The sequence below is a fragment of the Aythya fuligula genome, chromosome 2 (assembly GCF_009819795.1).
Source record: "Aythya fuligula isolate bAytFul2 chromosome 2, bAytFul2.pri, whole genome shotgun sequence".
NCBI classification, from domain to species: Eukaryota; Metazoa; Chordata; class Aves; order Anseriformes; family Anatidae; genus Aythya; species Aythya fuligula.
Window position 1 is genome coordinate 144,525,025 of NC_045560.1, and position 14,644 is coordinate 144,539,668.

Consider the following 14,644-nt stretch of genomic DNA (forward strand, 5'->3'; position numbering starts at 1 on the left):
ACTGCCGCAGGATTAAAGGACAGGTTCGTGGAGTTGCCAGGTTTTAAGACTTTTGACAGAAACAATGGGTTATTCTGACAAGCCTTTCACTCTGCCGCCCTTTGGAAAAGCCAAGAAACCTCACGTTGATTTAAGTCCTATCTTGTCGTCCTCCCCGCTCAGAGGATCAGCCTGGATTTTCAATCAACAGCCAGCTCACCTCGTGTAGCTATCTGTGCGTGGGGAGAAGGACCAGGCTTGTTTCAGAAGACCAGCTAACAGTACAACAACACGATCTGCACCAAGGCCATCCCCAAATTCTGGTTTCGCAGTGTTTGCTGTATGGACACCTACTAGAGGGAAACAACAGCTGCAGTATGCTGCCCGGGTTAGGGAGATGTGATACAGGCGAAGATCCGTACTGTGGAGTGAGTGCACAGAGGGGCTCTGTGCAATGTCCACGTCACTGCAGGCACTTTGCAGGTGTGTATTTGCAATGCTATTTATACAGTGCAGAAAGCAGACGACATTAATAGGCAGCGTACACGGTTCCCTATGTCTTTAGTGCTGCCTTCGACACTGGGGACCCCCAAGACAAGCAGTCTCACTAAAGCCTCTCCCATCCAACATGCAGACTTCCTTACATACACAGACTCTCCAACTGCAATTAGACATTTTTTAAATTATAAAAAGTTCTTGAAGTGAAACCTTTGTTTACGCGTTGAAATGAGCCAGCTGACATGAAAAAAAAAGCAAATTGAAAAGCCAAGAGACTTGTATTTAAAATGCGGAATAAGTTGGATATCTTAAATAAATAAAATTAATCTGAACATGCACTAAAGTAAATGTATTCTAACAATGCTAGATACAAATAATCATCGTGTTTATCATTACAGCCTTATATACCTGTTGGATTACTGCTTTCAAAGCCTTAAAAAATGTACCAGTGTCTTTGAATTAAAATGCATTTTCTTTATGCTAAATCTGTGAAGGTACTCTTGTGGGAAACACCGCATTCTACATAAATTTTTATTAGGAAAAAAAAAAAGCTTACACAGCTTCAGAAAAAAAAAAAGCACAACCAAATGGCAAAAATCCCGACTTTGTCCATTCATCCTTTGATTCTGTCTTTGCCATAACAAAATTCTGTGAAAATGCTGCCAGAAATAAAGTTAATCTTTCCAAGGACTTTTTCATCTTTCTTTAAAACCAGGGAGTAAGTAGCCTGCAGTTCTATGAATCCTGATGCAAAGCATGCCAAAAAGATGAGATCTTTGTCATTTTTTGCCCATCTCTAACATTATGAAAAAAAAAAAAAAGAGACAAAAAAAGAATCCCTTGAAACTCTAAATTCTGCCTCAGTAACATCTCAGTACAACACCCTGTTTCTGTTGCACAAACCCAAGTAACAGCAGTAGTAACAGCTGTAAACACATAATTAAGGATCCAGTGTTTTCTACACAAATAAAAAATGCTTTAAAATGCATCTGCCCATTCCATAGCACAGTTCTGAAATCCATAAATAACTAAATCTGTAAGTAAATTCACCACCTACTAGAAGAATGACTCCTAAGATAGCTTAAGAAAGTAAAAGCTAAAGGGCTCGTTGCTAGTAGTTAATGTGATAACCAGGCTCCAAAGACAGAAAGAACAAAATATCTCCCTTTCATTAAAAGGAAAAAAAAATCTTTAAAAAGTACACAATTAGTTAGCTTTGCAGTGATTAATTCAACAACTGCAAAGCCAAAAACAACTTCAGGCACTTAACCATGAAACTGTCAGTTCTCTTTGCTTGACGATAAAGCATCCAAAAAGTAAACATTAACTTCTGTGTTTTTTCTACATGCGTATTCCATCATGAAAAATGATAAGCAACGAATCACTAAGCGAGCTCTGCAGAGGCTTTTTATACCTTATTCCGCCTGACACAGAGGTAAGATGTGCCCCAAATCCCTTCCTTTTCCTCACTGTCAGCTCTAATTAAGACCCACTCATACTGTTCACTAAAACTTGACAGAACAAACTGAATATAGTCTTTTCACCAGGAAGCAAACTGCTCATCACAGCAATTTGGCTTTGGAGGAGACCCCAATACTAAGCATGTACTTTCCCTATCAAGGAAAAAGAAAGCAGCAGCTCTGGCACAGGCCAACTCCCAAGGAAGCGAACGGAAGCTCTGCCCAAGCAAGGAGTGCACAAGCATGGGCTGCATCACTTCTGCAGAAAGCGCACTTCCAAATAAACTGCAAAATTGAATAAATATCGAACAAGTTGAAATAGGGCATGAAGCTGCAGACGTTGAATTAAAAGGACAGATCAACATATTTATCTGACCTGTGACTATTTAACTCAGGCGCATTCTTCTTTCAAACAAGATGCCCATAAGCAGCCTTTTGATGGCTGCTCATAATCAAATGCGTCACTCGTAAAATTACAGCGTTTGGGTAGGGTACCAGGCAACCAAAAAAGGCTTTTGCTACAAGTATGTCACAAGCAAACCTTTTAGTCACCTCAGAATTGCACTCGACCTCACTTCATTCCTGTGCACTAGCTGCATGCGGGCTGCTCCACCAGCACACAACTGCTGTAATCGTCTTGGCAGTAAACAACAATCAGTAAATGCTATTTACTGGGCATATACATGCCCTGGGTATTCCTTCAGCTTCCCTGTCCCCCATCCTCTCCCTTCAGGTCTCAACCCTCTCTCTCTGGGAAATTTGAGGTGAGGGGTTCGAAATAAATAAATACAGGTAGTGAAATAGTAAAATCCTTTAGCTGGCAAGGTTTTTCTCTCTGAATGGACAAATTCTTAACTCTAAGCTGCTCTAGACACAGAAGGATTAGATCCTAACCAGGGAAAACACAGGAAAATGGTAATAAATATCTCATGGTAATCCACGGGAACTTTGGTCCCAATGTGATTTTTCTGTAGTATCCTACAACAACAAATGGCATTACAACATCCATAATCTCAGCTCATATATCAGAGTGCACCCTCTGTTCTCCTTGCACTTCCCTCTTTCATCTAGTGCATTTTCTAAGAAAACGAGAAAACGTGGAGGTACTTTTCTGCAACAGTTTCAGCCCCATTCCTGAACGAAAGCAGCACAGTAGCATGGTGCAAACTGCCACGGCCGGTGTTGCACTGCACGCAGCTACAGCTGGCAAGCCTGGGGTTTATGGCAGCCTTACTCTGGTAAGGTTTCATCTGAAATTCCTTCTGACAAGACAAAAGAAGTCACAGTTTGCTGGAGAGAAAAAATAAATAAATTGTATTTATGTGCAGTAATAGCACTTTGTGTCATGACGGATTTTACAATATCCTAGTTCTCTTTCTATTCAGATGTGTCTTTCGAGTAATAAATTCTGAAAACTCAAGAAGGTAAAGCTTGCTTAGCCATGAGTCTCCTTTAACCCAGTAAAATAAATTCCACAGCTGCCTTCTTCTTTCTCCTGTGACTATTTTTTACGCTCCTTCCCATTGACAACTAGCCACTGTCGCACTGCACTGCTCAAACAAAAATCTTTTAAAATACCAGCTTTTCAGATTCTTATTTTTGACCCATCCAGGTGAAACACTTTGCACCATAAAGTTCAGCAGCAGTAGTGGACCATCTTTGTTAGTACGGATTTTCCTATGCACAAATAAAAATTGAGAAGTGCCTGAAGAAAAAAAAGGCAGGCAAACCCATTTTAAATGTTCCTTAGATAATGCAGTACCACAGCAAATCTCTAAGGAAAGTTAATCTGGGACTGCCATGAACACCAAATAAATTTGCACCACTGGGATATTTAAGGTCCAATAAATCTTGCTTTCCAATGCTTTTAAAACTCCAGAAAACTGTGTTCAGCTCTAGACTCCGTACGTAGCAACAAAACTGTCTGCCTAAAAGCTACCGACTCAGACCTGCCATCTGTGAGAAATATTTTCAGAACATACTCATGTTTGCTGAACTACCAAATTATGAAAACCTTCATTAAGAAAAAAACAAACCACAAACACACATATATACATACAGAAAAACCAACCGAACAACTTACTCTCTTTTTCTGTTTGCATGATAATCTCAAGAAAGTTGGTTAAAAATGCCCCTATTTCCAATTCAAATTCTGATTAATTTATTTGAACTATCTCATGTTGCAGTCAACAACACAAAACCAACAACTAATTGCAAAAAAGAAAAGAGGGCGCAGTAAAATCCACCATAGTTCAGAGATGTCTAGCAAGAGCAGAAGAACAAAGGGTTAACAACCATCTAAGAAATCACACCACTGCCTGCTTATCTCATGTTGTTAAAAATGCCAACAATAGCTTATTAAAAGGAAAAAAAAAAAAAAAAAGGTATTATAGAAAAGCATATATACTGTGCTGCAACTTTTCCCAGTTTGGTCACGTCATAACCAGATTTTGTAGACAATGAAAATCGCTGCTTCCCTTGGCCTGTTAAAATACCCTGATGTCCACAGCATCACATACATCTCCATGAGGGCACTGTGTGCCTACATGGACATACGTGCAATACTGGCTGGAATTTTGCTGCTATTTATTTGAGCCATTCAGAGAACTGCTGGTGAGAGAAAAGAAGAAAGCGGGGTTGTGAACCCAGTGATTAGCAAAAAGGCCCAGAAGCAGGTGCCCTGTGTAAGCCTACTTTGTATTTTTAATTCCAGATTTGGCAGTGAACCGATTTCCAATTGGAAGAATTCCTTTAAAGGTGGCAGACCAAAGTGTGATCACGCCAAAGGCCTGTAGTGACCATCGTGAGCGGAGAGGCCAAAACATGTTACGGAGCATTAGGAAATGTTCTAAGTTCAGAGGGACTGCTTTAGAGTAATAAACTGCACCAAAGTACAGCACTGATCCCCAAGAATCACAGTTGTTAAACTGAAATGTAATTAGTTTTCTGATGAGGATCAGCAAACTGGCCAACTCACTGTAGATGAAGTTAACAGAAGTTTAGTCACGTCCAAGTACTGGGGTACATCAGATTCACAATCAGAGGGTTTTCATCAGTCTTTAGAAGTATCCGAATTTCCCCCAGGTAAGCACGCAAATCAGGTAAGATTCACTTTTATAAAAATCATTCACCTAAGAATCAAACCAGCCCAAACATGAAAAAAAATGCTAACCTTTGTTTTCTTACTACCAAACTTCATGTCATAAACAACTTAAGGGCAGTGATGCAAAATGGACCCTTGCCTAGATTTGTAAACTTTTCCAGGATTCGTAATATCCTGCATTTGATGACATCATGAAACTAACCACAAGTAAAAGTTGGTTTTCAATTTGTTCTACTTTTCCCTCATTAGTCTCTGTGTCAGAAATAGAATAAGAACCCTCATTAAGTCACATTAAAATCTTTAAACTCATTAAGGGCTCAGAGAAAGAACAATACAAACACTGGTGTTTTTGTAAAAAAAAAAAAAAAATGCAACACAGATGGACTTCAATTTACACGTATTCTTAGAGTGTATGTATGTGCATGCAGCAGCCAAAGGGAGACCGGTATGTGTGAGGGAGACATGGAGAGGCAGAGCAGCAGAGGCAACAAGGCAGAGCATACCTTACACATGACAGAATGATACCTAGATAAAAGCGGATTAGGCACGATTGCTTCTGACCTGATATAGATGAAGCGCATAATGCTTTGTATCCTGAGCTGTGACAGAGCCATACCCTGCATTTCTTTTCAATTAACGATTCCTCGGGACGTCTTCCAGGGAAGAAGACAACCTTGAGGGCTCTGCAGCCAGCAGCAAACAAATGGGAAGCTAACTTTTGGTACGTCGACTATTTTGATTGCTGTAGCTTAGCAGAGGAAACAACGCTATGTGATTGCAACTGAAGATACATCTCCTATTCATGCTTACGGACTTACACGTAAGATACAGGTGTGTGCAGAATTTCAACAGTCTTGGAGAGTATCTCTGGGTGTGCAAAGGGTGGGTGTTTGTTAGAAGATTTATTGTAGCTGAATGACTCAGATATATGTTGTTGATAACTTCTGATCTTTCCCCCCCATAAGACTGGAAATATGAGCTCAATGCCACAAAATTATTTACATTGCTACAGTATGCTCAAACAACTATTACAGGATTAATTTAATCCATTATTTTTTTTTTTCCGTGATGCATACAACATGCAAAAAGCAGTTTAGTTCTAAAGAAAACTCCAGCCCTGAAAAAGCAGGAAGGAGACTAATCAGATGGCATAAATTTCAGGTGACTGCAGCAGGCCAGAGAACCTGCCTGTAGTACGTGGGGACCTGCCCTGCTGTTTCTCCCCACCGGTGTGACAGCAGAAACAGGAGGTGGCAGCTCGAGGGACAGCCCCCAGCTCTGAGCATCCAGAGCTGGGTGCCAGGGCTCCCTTCTCCCACGTGCCTCGCAGACACCACTCACCTGCGAGGCACATGGTAAGGCCCATCTATTTTCACCAGCTTTTGCCTCAGGTATTTGGGGCAAAGTTTACTTTATTAACTGTGCATCCATATGTGCAGGAGGAGAAAGCTCGGCAATGAACAGCATGTATTGTGTTTTTGGTTTATCCTCTGTAGCTGCAGCTAGGGAATGCACGATGAGTATACTTAATATATCCAATAATGAGAACTCTCCGTAGAAAAGCTAACTATCTTCAGTTTAGGAAGCTGAAATGGGAGGAAAATTATTTTATTAACTGAATTCTTAAAGCAGCGTTTCATCTGCATAGCAAGTTTTGGATGAGGTTTCACATGCTCACAGCCTGTGCTTGAAGATCAGCGTATGAGAAAGTTAAAAAGAATTGCACTTTGAAAACACTGAAAACCTTCTACCCCAAAGAAAATTGCTTTGTTCTAACTAATTTAGCTTCCATTAAACCACATAGGAATTTTAGGTGATATTCACCTAAATGAAGTAGGTGGTACCTACTTCAGTCCTTTTTTTTTTTTTTAATATCAGTTGGGAATTTGTTTTTTGTGTTGTTGGGTTTTTGTTTTGTTTATTAATGGTCCCAATAAAGTCCCTGGCACATCCAAAAGTAATCTGCAAGATATCTGTCTGAGTATGTTATCTTTTTTTAATTAACTACTAGAAACCCCACACACACACTTCTCTATTTTTTTTTCTGAACTGCCAAGCTGTATGTTTAATTTTTTAAGTTTTAGTATGTATTTCAGACTTGCAGACTTTGCAAAGTAGGTCAGGAATACCCAAAGGATACACATTTGAAGGCTACAGATAGCAGAACACACCATTTACGGTTTTGTATATACACATACATACACATTCTATATAATATAGATAGATTCAATGATTTAAACACATTACATCCATTCTGTGTGTTTCAAGAACATTCAGATATTTACACTGTTAGATCACCACTCATTTTAGACCTACACTAGTGCCAGCTGCCAAAAAAAAAGTACACAAATCAAAATATGTTACCTTTGTTCAAACAATACTGCTGTTCATTATATAATAGAAACTGTCATGCTTAATCTTCCAGGAACCAAGAACTGGTACATTCTTGGACCAGAGGTGGCTTGAAATGGTTTGAGGCAAAACTGAAGCATATTGTTTAAGTAAATCTTGCTGAGAAACATAAGCACATTGATGATTTTTAACATCATCTTTTACAGACGTTTCTTCAGATACATTAGTAAACTCAAAACACTGGCATATTTTCAAAATGCAGAGAGATGAACACATCGGTGCTTTTTCTGTAACATTTTTACAGTATCAGATTATATACTCCCCTCTGCACTGTCAATCTGACTAAACATAACGTGGAATCGGAAAAGGATGCTTGACAACTGATGCCACAATGAAGTAAAATGTTCATATAAAATTTCGTATTGACTTTGAGAACACCCCAAAACTTATTTTTTCCTTGGGAGTTCTCAGTCTTATCTAAGTCCCCCAATGGCTATTGCAGGCACTGAACTGCATACAAGCTGCAATGTTCATTTTCCATCAGAGCATGAAAAGCATTGCCAAAAGAGCACTCAGAAATGTCTACAGTGTGGTACAGGGAAATATAAATGTCAGAAATGCCTGACGTTCTTCACAGTTGGAACTTTTAAAACTTACACGTTGATTTGACAAAACACTAAATAAAAATAAGTACACTTCGCTTATTGAAGATCTGTTTTAGAGCATTAGAGCTCCAGGACTTCCTCAGATTTTTAAGACTACAAAGGAAGCATTTTACAATTTCATCTGTAACAACACAGATTATACAATATTCATCAAGCAGACACAATCTTCCTTCCAGACACACAGAGCCACACACAGCCCTGCAGAGGCCAATCCTGCAGCTTTACCGAATCAAAAAGTCCCCCTGACGTCAATGCGTATTTTTCAAGAATGAGAACTGCAGGATCAGGCCCAAAAAGTGCTTATGAAGATGAGATGTTACTTCAACAGATTGAATGTTAGATTAAATAGAAAGATTGAGGCAAGACAAGTCTGGGGTTTAAACCCTAGGGAGGATTGACATTTAAAGTGTTGCCACTGAATTATAGCTCTCCACATTGGGTGGGGTAACCTCCTACTGGGTGGAGTGTCTCCCCTAAAGGAAGGAAAAACTGGCACAAGCCAACTTGGTCTTTGAAAGATTTCCCTACTTGCCAACTTATGAAGTCGTCCTGACGTCAACTTCGTCAAGAAAGTCTATTGCCCAACGCCATCTTTTACCGTAGAAAGTTTGCCTGCATTCGAAACCCGAGCAGAGGTAGGAAAGAAATTAAGGAAATAAGTCAGAAACCTCTAAAAATTAAAAGTAAAATTTAAAAAAAAAAAAAAAGAAAAAAGAAAGAAAAGAGAGCATACTGGATTTTCATAATTCTAGTCAATTAAAGAAAATCCTTTTTTTGGGTTTTCTTGTTCCTAATATCACCTTATAGATTCTGATCACTGGAGACTATTACTAAACATATTTTAAAACCTGGTTTAGTTTTAAAATATGACGTGGAGAGCACGGAAAGTGGCTGCTCTTTCAGATAGAATCTCCCATCTCCTGCAACAGACAGTGAATATCTTCCCAATCAGCGTCAACAACAGGTGTAAAACCTTCTCGTACTGGTAAAATAACATTCATTGAACTGTCAGTAAAGGCATGCTTAAGGTATTATTCCTCTCCAAATCAAAACAAATTGTTTCTTCAAAAGAAGATTTTGGGTGCTGGGTGAGAGGAGAATGGGCTGGGGGGAGAAATCAAGCCAAAACAGAAGAGGGATAAAGCATCTCAAAATGCCCATGGGAAAGAAGAAAAAAAAAAAGAAAATAAATAAATAAATAAATAAATCAGAAAACAGTTTAAGTTACCGTAACCTGAAATGCACCAGCCATCACAAAGAGCAATTGGAGAAATCCAGCAGAGCTCAGCAGGAAAGATTTTTAATAACAGATTGAAAAACAAGAATAAAAATAACTGCATCAACAGGGCCTTTCTTCCTCAGGCCACAAGCCCGTTTTTACTTGAATTTTAAAAAAATGGCAGTTTGGCCACTAAAACCAATCCAGAACATTATTAAAAGTTAAAAGCTACCAATTACTTCTGTCTGTTCTTTTAAAGCAAAGTTTGGCATTACGTCAGTTGGTTTAAAGAAAACAAGAAAGAGAGAGAGAAAGAAGGAGAGAAAGTTTCCTGCTTGTATAAATTAAACCACCAGGGAAGGTGTCTAGCCACTTGTAAAGCATTTATTACAGGTTTTTAAAGGGCTAGTAACATTTTAAAAATTAAACATTTTAAAATAAATTTAAAGGGGAAAAAAAATAAAAGTCAATCTGAGCCTGGAAAGAAAGCGGACTTACGAGAAATTATACGAGTGAACTGCAGCTAGAGAAAGAAAAAAAATGACTATTGGGACTAAACTGTGTGATTCCAAATAATTCTATTCTCAAAACAGGAATAATCCTGTTGTAACCACTGTGCTCGCAGTCGTCCCGCACGAGCACGGAGAAGTCCCACCAAACTTTACGGGATGGAGCCAAGTGGGCTCTACAGGAGCGTCCCACAGCAGCGCCAGCCGTGGCAGCTATGCACGTTAGAGAAGACTATTCCCTCTACAGATTTTCTAAACCCATGCACACAAATCCACAGCAGGAGTAAAAATCCTTAGTTAACGCGATAGGCTCATAATAAAAATCACTGATAGAAAGATTAGCATTTTCTATTCACTCTTAGACGGATTTTCCATCGGTGGTGTTATTATTAAATTTTAAAGAACCACTTTAAAGGTACTAGAAAATAAGAAATCTATAGCACAGAACATGAATAAAACATAGACGGCTATTAAACAAAGTTTCTTACACACAGCTATGCCAGTTCACCTAAATCACAGTCTTCTAAACCCCGTGACGCCAAATCAGAGACTCCTGCGACTCCAGACTACGCATCCAGCAGAATGGTGCTCAGTTGTGCAACGCTTCTGGGCTGGGACAAAATGTCCACTAGGGACTAAATTGAGACCATCGTATTTATTCTCCCATCGCTCCGTATTTAATTTGAGCCTTGGTCTGCATGACAAAAAGTCGGAATCGGATGCCACCGCTTCCCCCCCCCCCCTCCTTTCCCCCAAGTGGCATTTCTTAAGTTCTGGGCACGTATACAAGTGGCTCAGCAGTGCGGCTCTGCTAGGCCCTTTATTGATTAGGTGCAAGCCTACATCAAGGAGAGAATAATAAGCATCATCTGAAAAGTGTAGTTACATGTCTTGCCCTTGTAAACATTTGCTCTTTAATGGTGTAATTGTGCTTTAATCCGTCGCATCATCTGATATAACTCATTAAGTGTGTTTTTTTCCTTTTAATTAGCAAACACACTCCAAAAAAAGCAAAGCCTAGAAAGTTTTTACACTCAATAAAAACTGAACTGAAAATAGTCTTCAAGTAGAAAAATATTCTCTCTTTGGGTGCAGGCTTATCTTTTGAAAGGAAAAAGAGAGCTTCATTGGCAGAGCGTATGAAAACGAACTCCATAATTCATGACAGTACCCAGAAAAAAAGTTCTTCTCCTTCTCCAGGACTGGAAAGGGCACTTTTATTTATCTTCTGGACAGACAAAAATAGTAGAACCTAGACCAGATATGCTGTAATTAATGTATCCAAAGGTCAACAGGCAATGGTATTTATACAATAAATGGGTGCAGACTACGCTGGTTTTAGTATTAATCACCAGGATTTGAAAATAGCATTGTTTTCTCACTAGGTAAGAACTTCAGAAAGTTTCAGAAACGAAAAAGAAGAAAGTGCTTGTCTTTTTTTTTCTTATCCCTGCCTGCTATTATTTTTAACCAATTGCATTTTACCTCCCGAGGTGTAGTATTGGGGACCAAAACGCCTGAGTTTACAGTTGCCCAGGTCTGCCAAAAACAGACCCAGACTACCTCACTAGTTGTGTGGAGGAAACTAAATTAAGCAAGGGCAAACACCAACTGGAAAGTTGTCAGTTTGCTGAATGAATGGCTTCATTTTACACACGAGTTAGAATATCTTAATCAGAATATATTTCTGTTCAAGGCCAATACTTTTACTACCAGGTGGCAGTTTGTTTTAACTGAAACTGTATTAAAAATGTAATTTATTTCCACTTTACTTTCACCTAACAAAAAGGGTTGTCAGATTCCCAGCCTGTCATGTTCAAAAATATTTAACCATAAACTTTCTCACAATGTTATATTTGGTGTTACCCACAAACCTTTATTAAAGCGATACTGCCAGTGTGGCTGCAGTTAAGATCTGAGAAGGTTTCTATTAAGATTATTACATTAAAATATTGTCAAGAGTTTATAAGAGACATAAATATTCATACATCCACGCCCCCCCCAAACTTAGCAGGAAAGTTCCACATAAAAAGAAAAATTTAAATACATACCCAAAGATGCCTGTTTGTAATTAAAATTTTGGTTTTTTCCTACACGTCTTTGCTAATTTTTTAACTCTTTCGCACTGTAATGTAAAATAGTTTTGTTTCAAAGCAAGTGCCTGATAAAGTGCTAAAAGAGGTAATTCACATGAACAGAAAGTAATTAGTCATTGTTTGCACAATGCTTTGAAAATATAAAACCCTATGTGTCAACTAGCATTAAAATATAATATGCTTGAAATACAGAGATTTAACAAGCAACCATTGCATCTTACAGACACCCCAGTCCACACAGAGGAATTAGCACTACACTGTTATTAATGCACAATCACAATATGTGAATAATAATATTCTTCACATGCAGCCAGAGCACGCATGATAATAGTGCATACTATAAAAGTTTACTACGAGCAATACACGACGCATGATAGAGCAACAATCCTGGCTAAGGACTCATAAAATAACACTGAATTTACTCGATCGCCGATAAAGACAGAAGGCAACTCACAAAGCTACAGTATAAATTATGCTACAAAAGCATTAAAGGAGGATGTAAGAGGATAACCTGGCTGCATTGTAAGTGTTTGATGCCCAAAGAAGTCTCAGATCTCTGAAGTTATCATTTACATTTTTTTTCCTTTATTAACATTACTATGAAATAAAGAAAAAAAAATAAAGCCATATTCTCACACGCAAAAAAATTGCCCAGTATTACTTAGAGACTGTTAGAGGATCAGAAGCAAAACATGTAAACTTAAAAGCTGATGCAACTTTGCCCTTTACTTACTTTGTTGTGACTACGTATATGCAAAGTTTCAAACAGAGAAAAGTTATTATATGCAGCAACAACAAAAAAGTGATAACCAGACAGAGAAGGGTGGATTATGAGCTGACTGCTCTTCTCGTATCTAATTTCTCTGGGTCTTAAAAAGGTGAAGGAGACTTTCTGTTGTCACAAACAGTCTGAGGATTCACTTGTAGGTAGGCAATGATGCACTACTGGTGCTATGTGGCAAACCTCAGGCAGGTATGTATTTTTCAAGAGGAAAAAATAAAAAGTCTTTTTTTTTTTTTTTTTTTGCTCTACAGAGAAGTGTTCCACTTCTTTGATTTGACCACGTTATTAACAAACTTTCATTCAGTGGTTAAAAAAAGAGAAAAAAAAATCTTTCAAAGTGTTGATATCATTTCCAGACAATCTTGTCAGCATCACAATTTACAGGAAATAGTTGATGTTCTCAAACAAACCCTGTATTTACTCATAGACCCAGAGTACTTAGAAAAAAAAAAAAAAAAAGAAAGAAAGAAAGAAAGGAAGAAAGAAAGAAAGAAAAGAAAAAACAACAACTCACTCTTTTGGAGTTGTTGTTGGTGGTTTTTTTTTTCTAAATGTCACTCTGGTGGAATATCTGAGAGAGCCGTCACACACATATTGTGAACATGAGAAAAACACGAAGTGCAGTTCAGAAGACTACTGTAACTTTTATTCTCATTTTGTCCACGTCAGGAACTGGCTCTTACCACTACTTTCCTTTGCTGCCCCTTGCATTTTTAACTCTGGCAGCCTTTTCTGAACGTTCAACTTTTCCTAAAACCAACAGGAAAGTAACATGATGCCACCAACATCCATAGGATTCAGCTGCGTCGCTGAAGAAGACCTCCTGAATGGCAAAGAGTTTGCTGGCTGCTTCAAGAGACTTCACTGAGCCCGATCAAATAAAACCTGCGGCACGTTCAGTGGATGTTTGCCTCCAGCACCACGCCGGGCACCTGGGACAGGAGCGTGGGGCAGGGATGCTCGCCCCCACGCCTGGCCCTGGCTCCAGCCCTGCCAGGAGAGATGGGAGCCAGGGGGTTCCCCCCTTTCCACTAGCTGCACTTGAGAAGTTTGCCACTCGCGGATAGAAAACATCACCCTTTTTAAAAAATAAATGCATTGAGGAGGAGGGGGGGGGGGTTAAAAAAAAATAAAGGCTAGCGGGCCCCACTAGGCACGGTGTAGGAGTGCCGGGCTGTCCCAGCGCCGTGATTTGCGGCAGGGAGGAGGATAAACAAAGCCCCCCGACATGTCAGGGCCCCCCCGGGAAGGGTTGGCTGCCCGGGGCAGGGGTTGGGGGCTCGGCACGGCCCGGCACGGCCCCGGCCCCCCGCAACCCCCCTGCATCCCCGGCCTCGCCTCCATTCATTTCAGTGCCGACAAACGGCCGGGGCAATGAAGCCGGGGGGGGGGGGGGTTAGGGAAGCAGCAGCCGGGCCGAGGAGATAGGGGAGAGGGGGGAGGAAAAAATAAAAAAAAGGGGGGGGGGGTGAAGATAAAAAGAGGAGGAAAAAAAAAGAAAAAGAGGCTCCGCGAAGTTGTGGCAGCAGGGGAGAGCCGAGCGCGGGGACGCGGCGTTGCGAGCAGAGCTTCGCCTTTAAGAGGGAAAAGTTTTACGTCTCTCCGTGCTCTGGTTTCAAAAAAAAAAAAAAAAAAAAAAAAAAAAAAACACCCGAAAACAAAACAAAACCAAAATCACCAGCACCGCCGCGTCGCCTTTCCCCCGGGGGAGGGGGAACCGGCGGGGACCCCGAGCGAGGAGGAGGAAAAAAAAAATGGACGGGGGGGGGGGGGAAGGGAGTGAAGGAAGGAGAGAAAAAAAAAAAAAAAGACCAAAAAAAAAATACCCAAACTTTTTCCCAAACTTACTACTCTTCATGCTGGTGCCTCCGCGCCCCGCTTGTCATGGTCCCCGTGCAAACTTCCAGCGGCGGGGCAGGACGGGACGGGGCAACGCAGGACGGAGGCTGCGGCTCAGTCGGATGCACAAACCCCGGGCG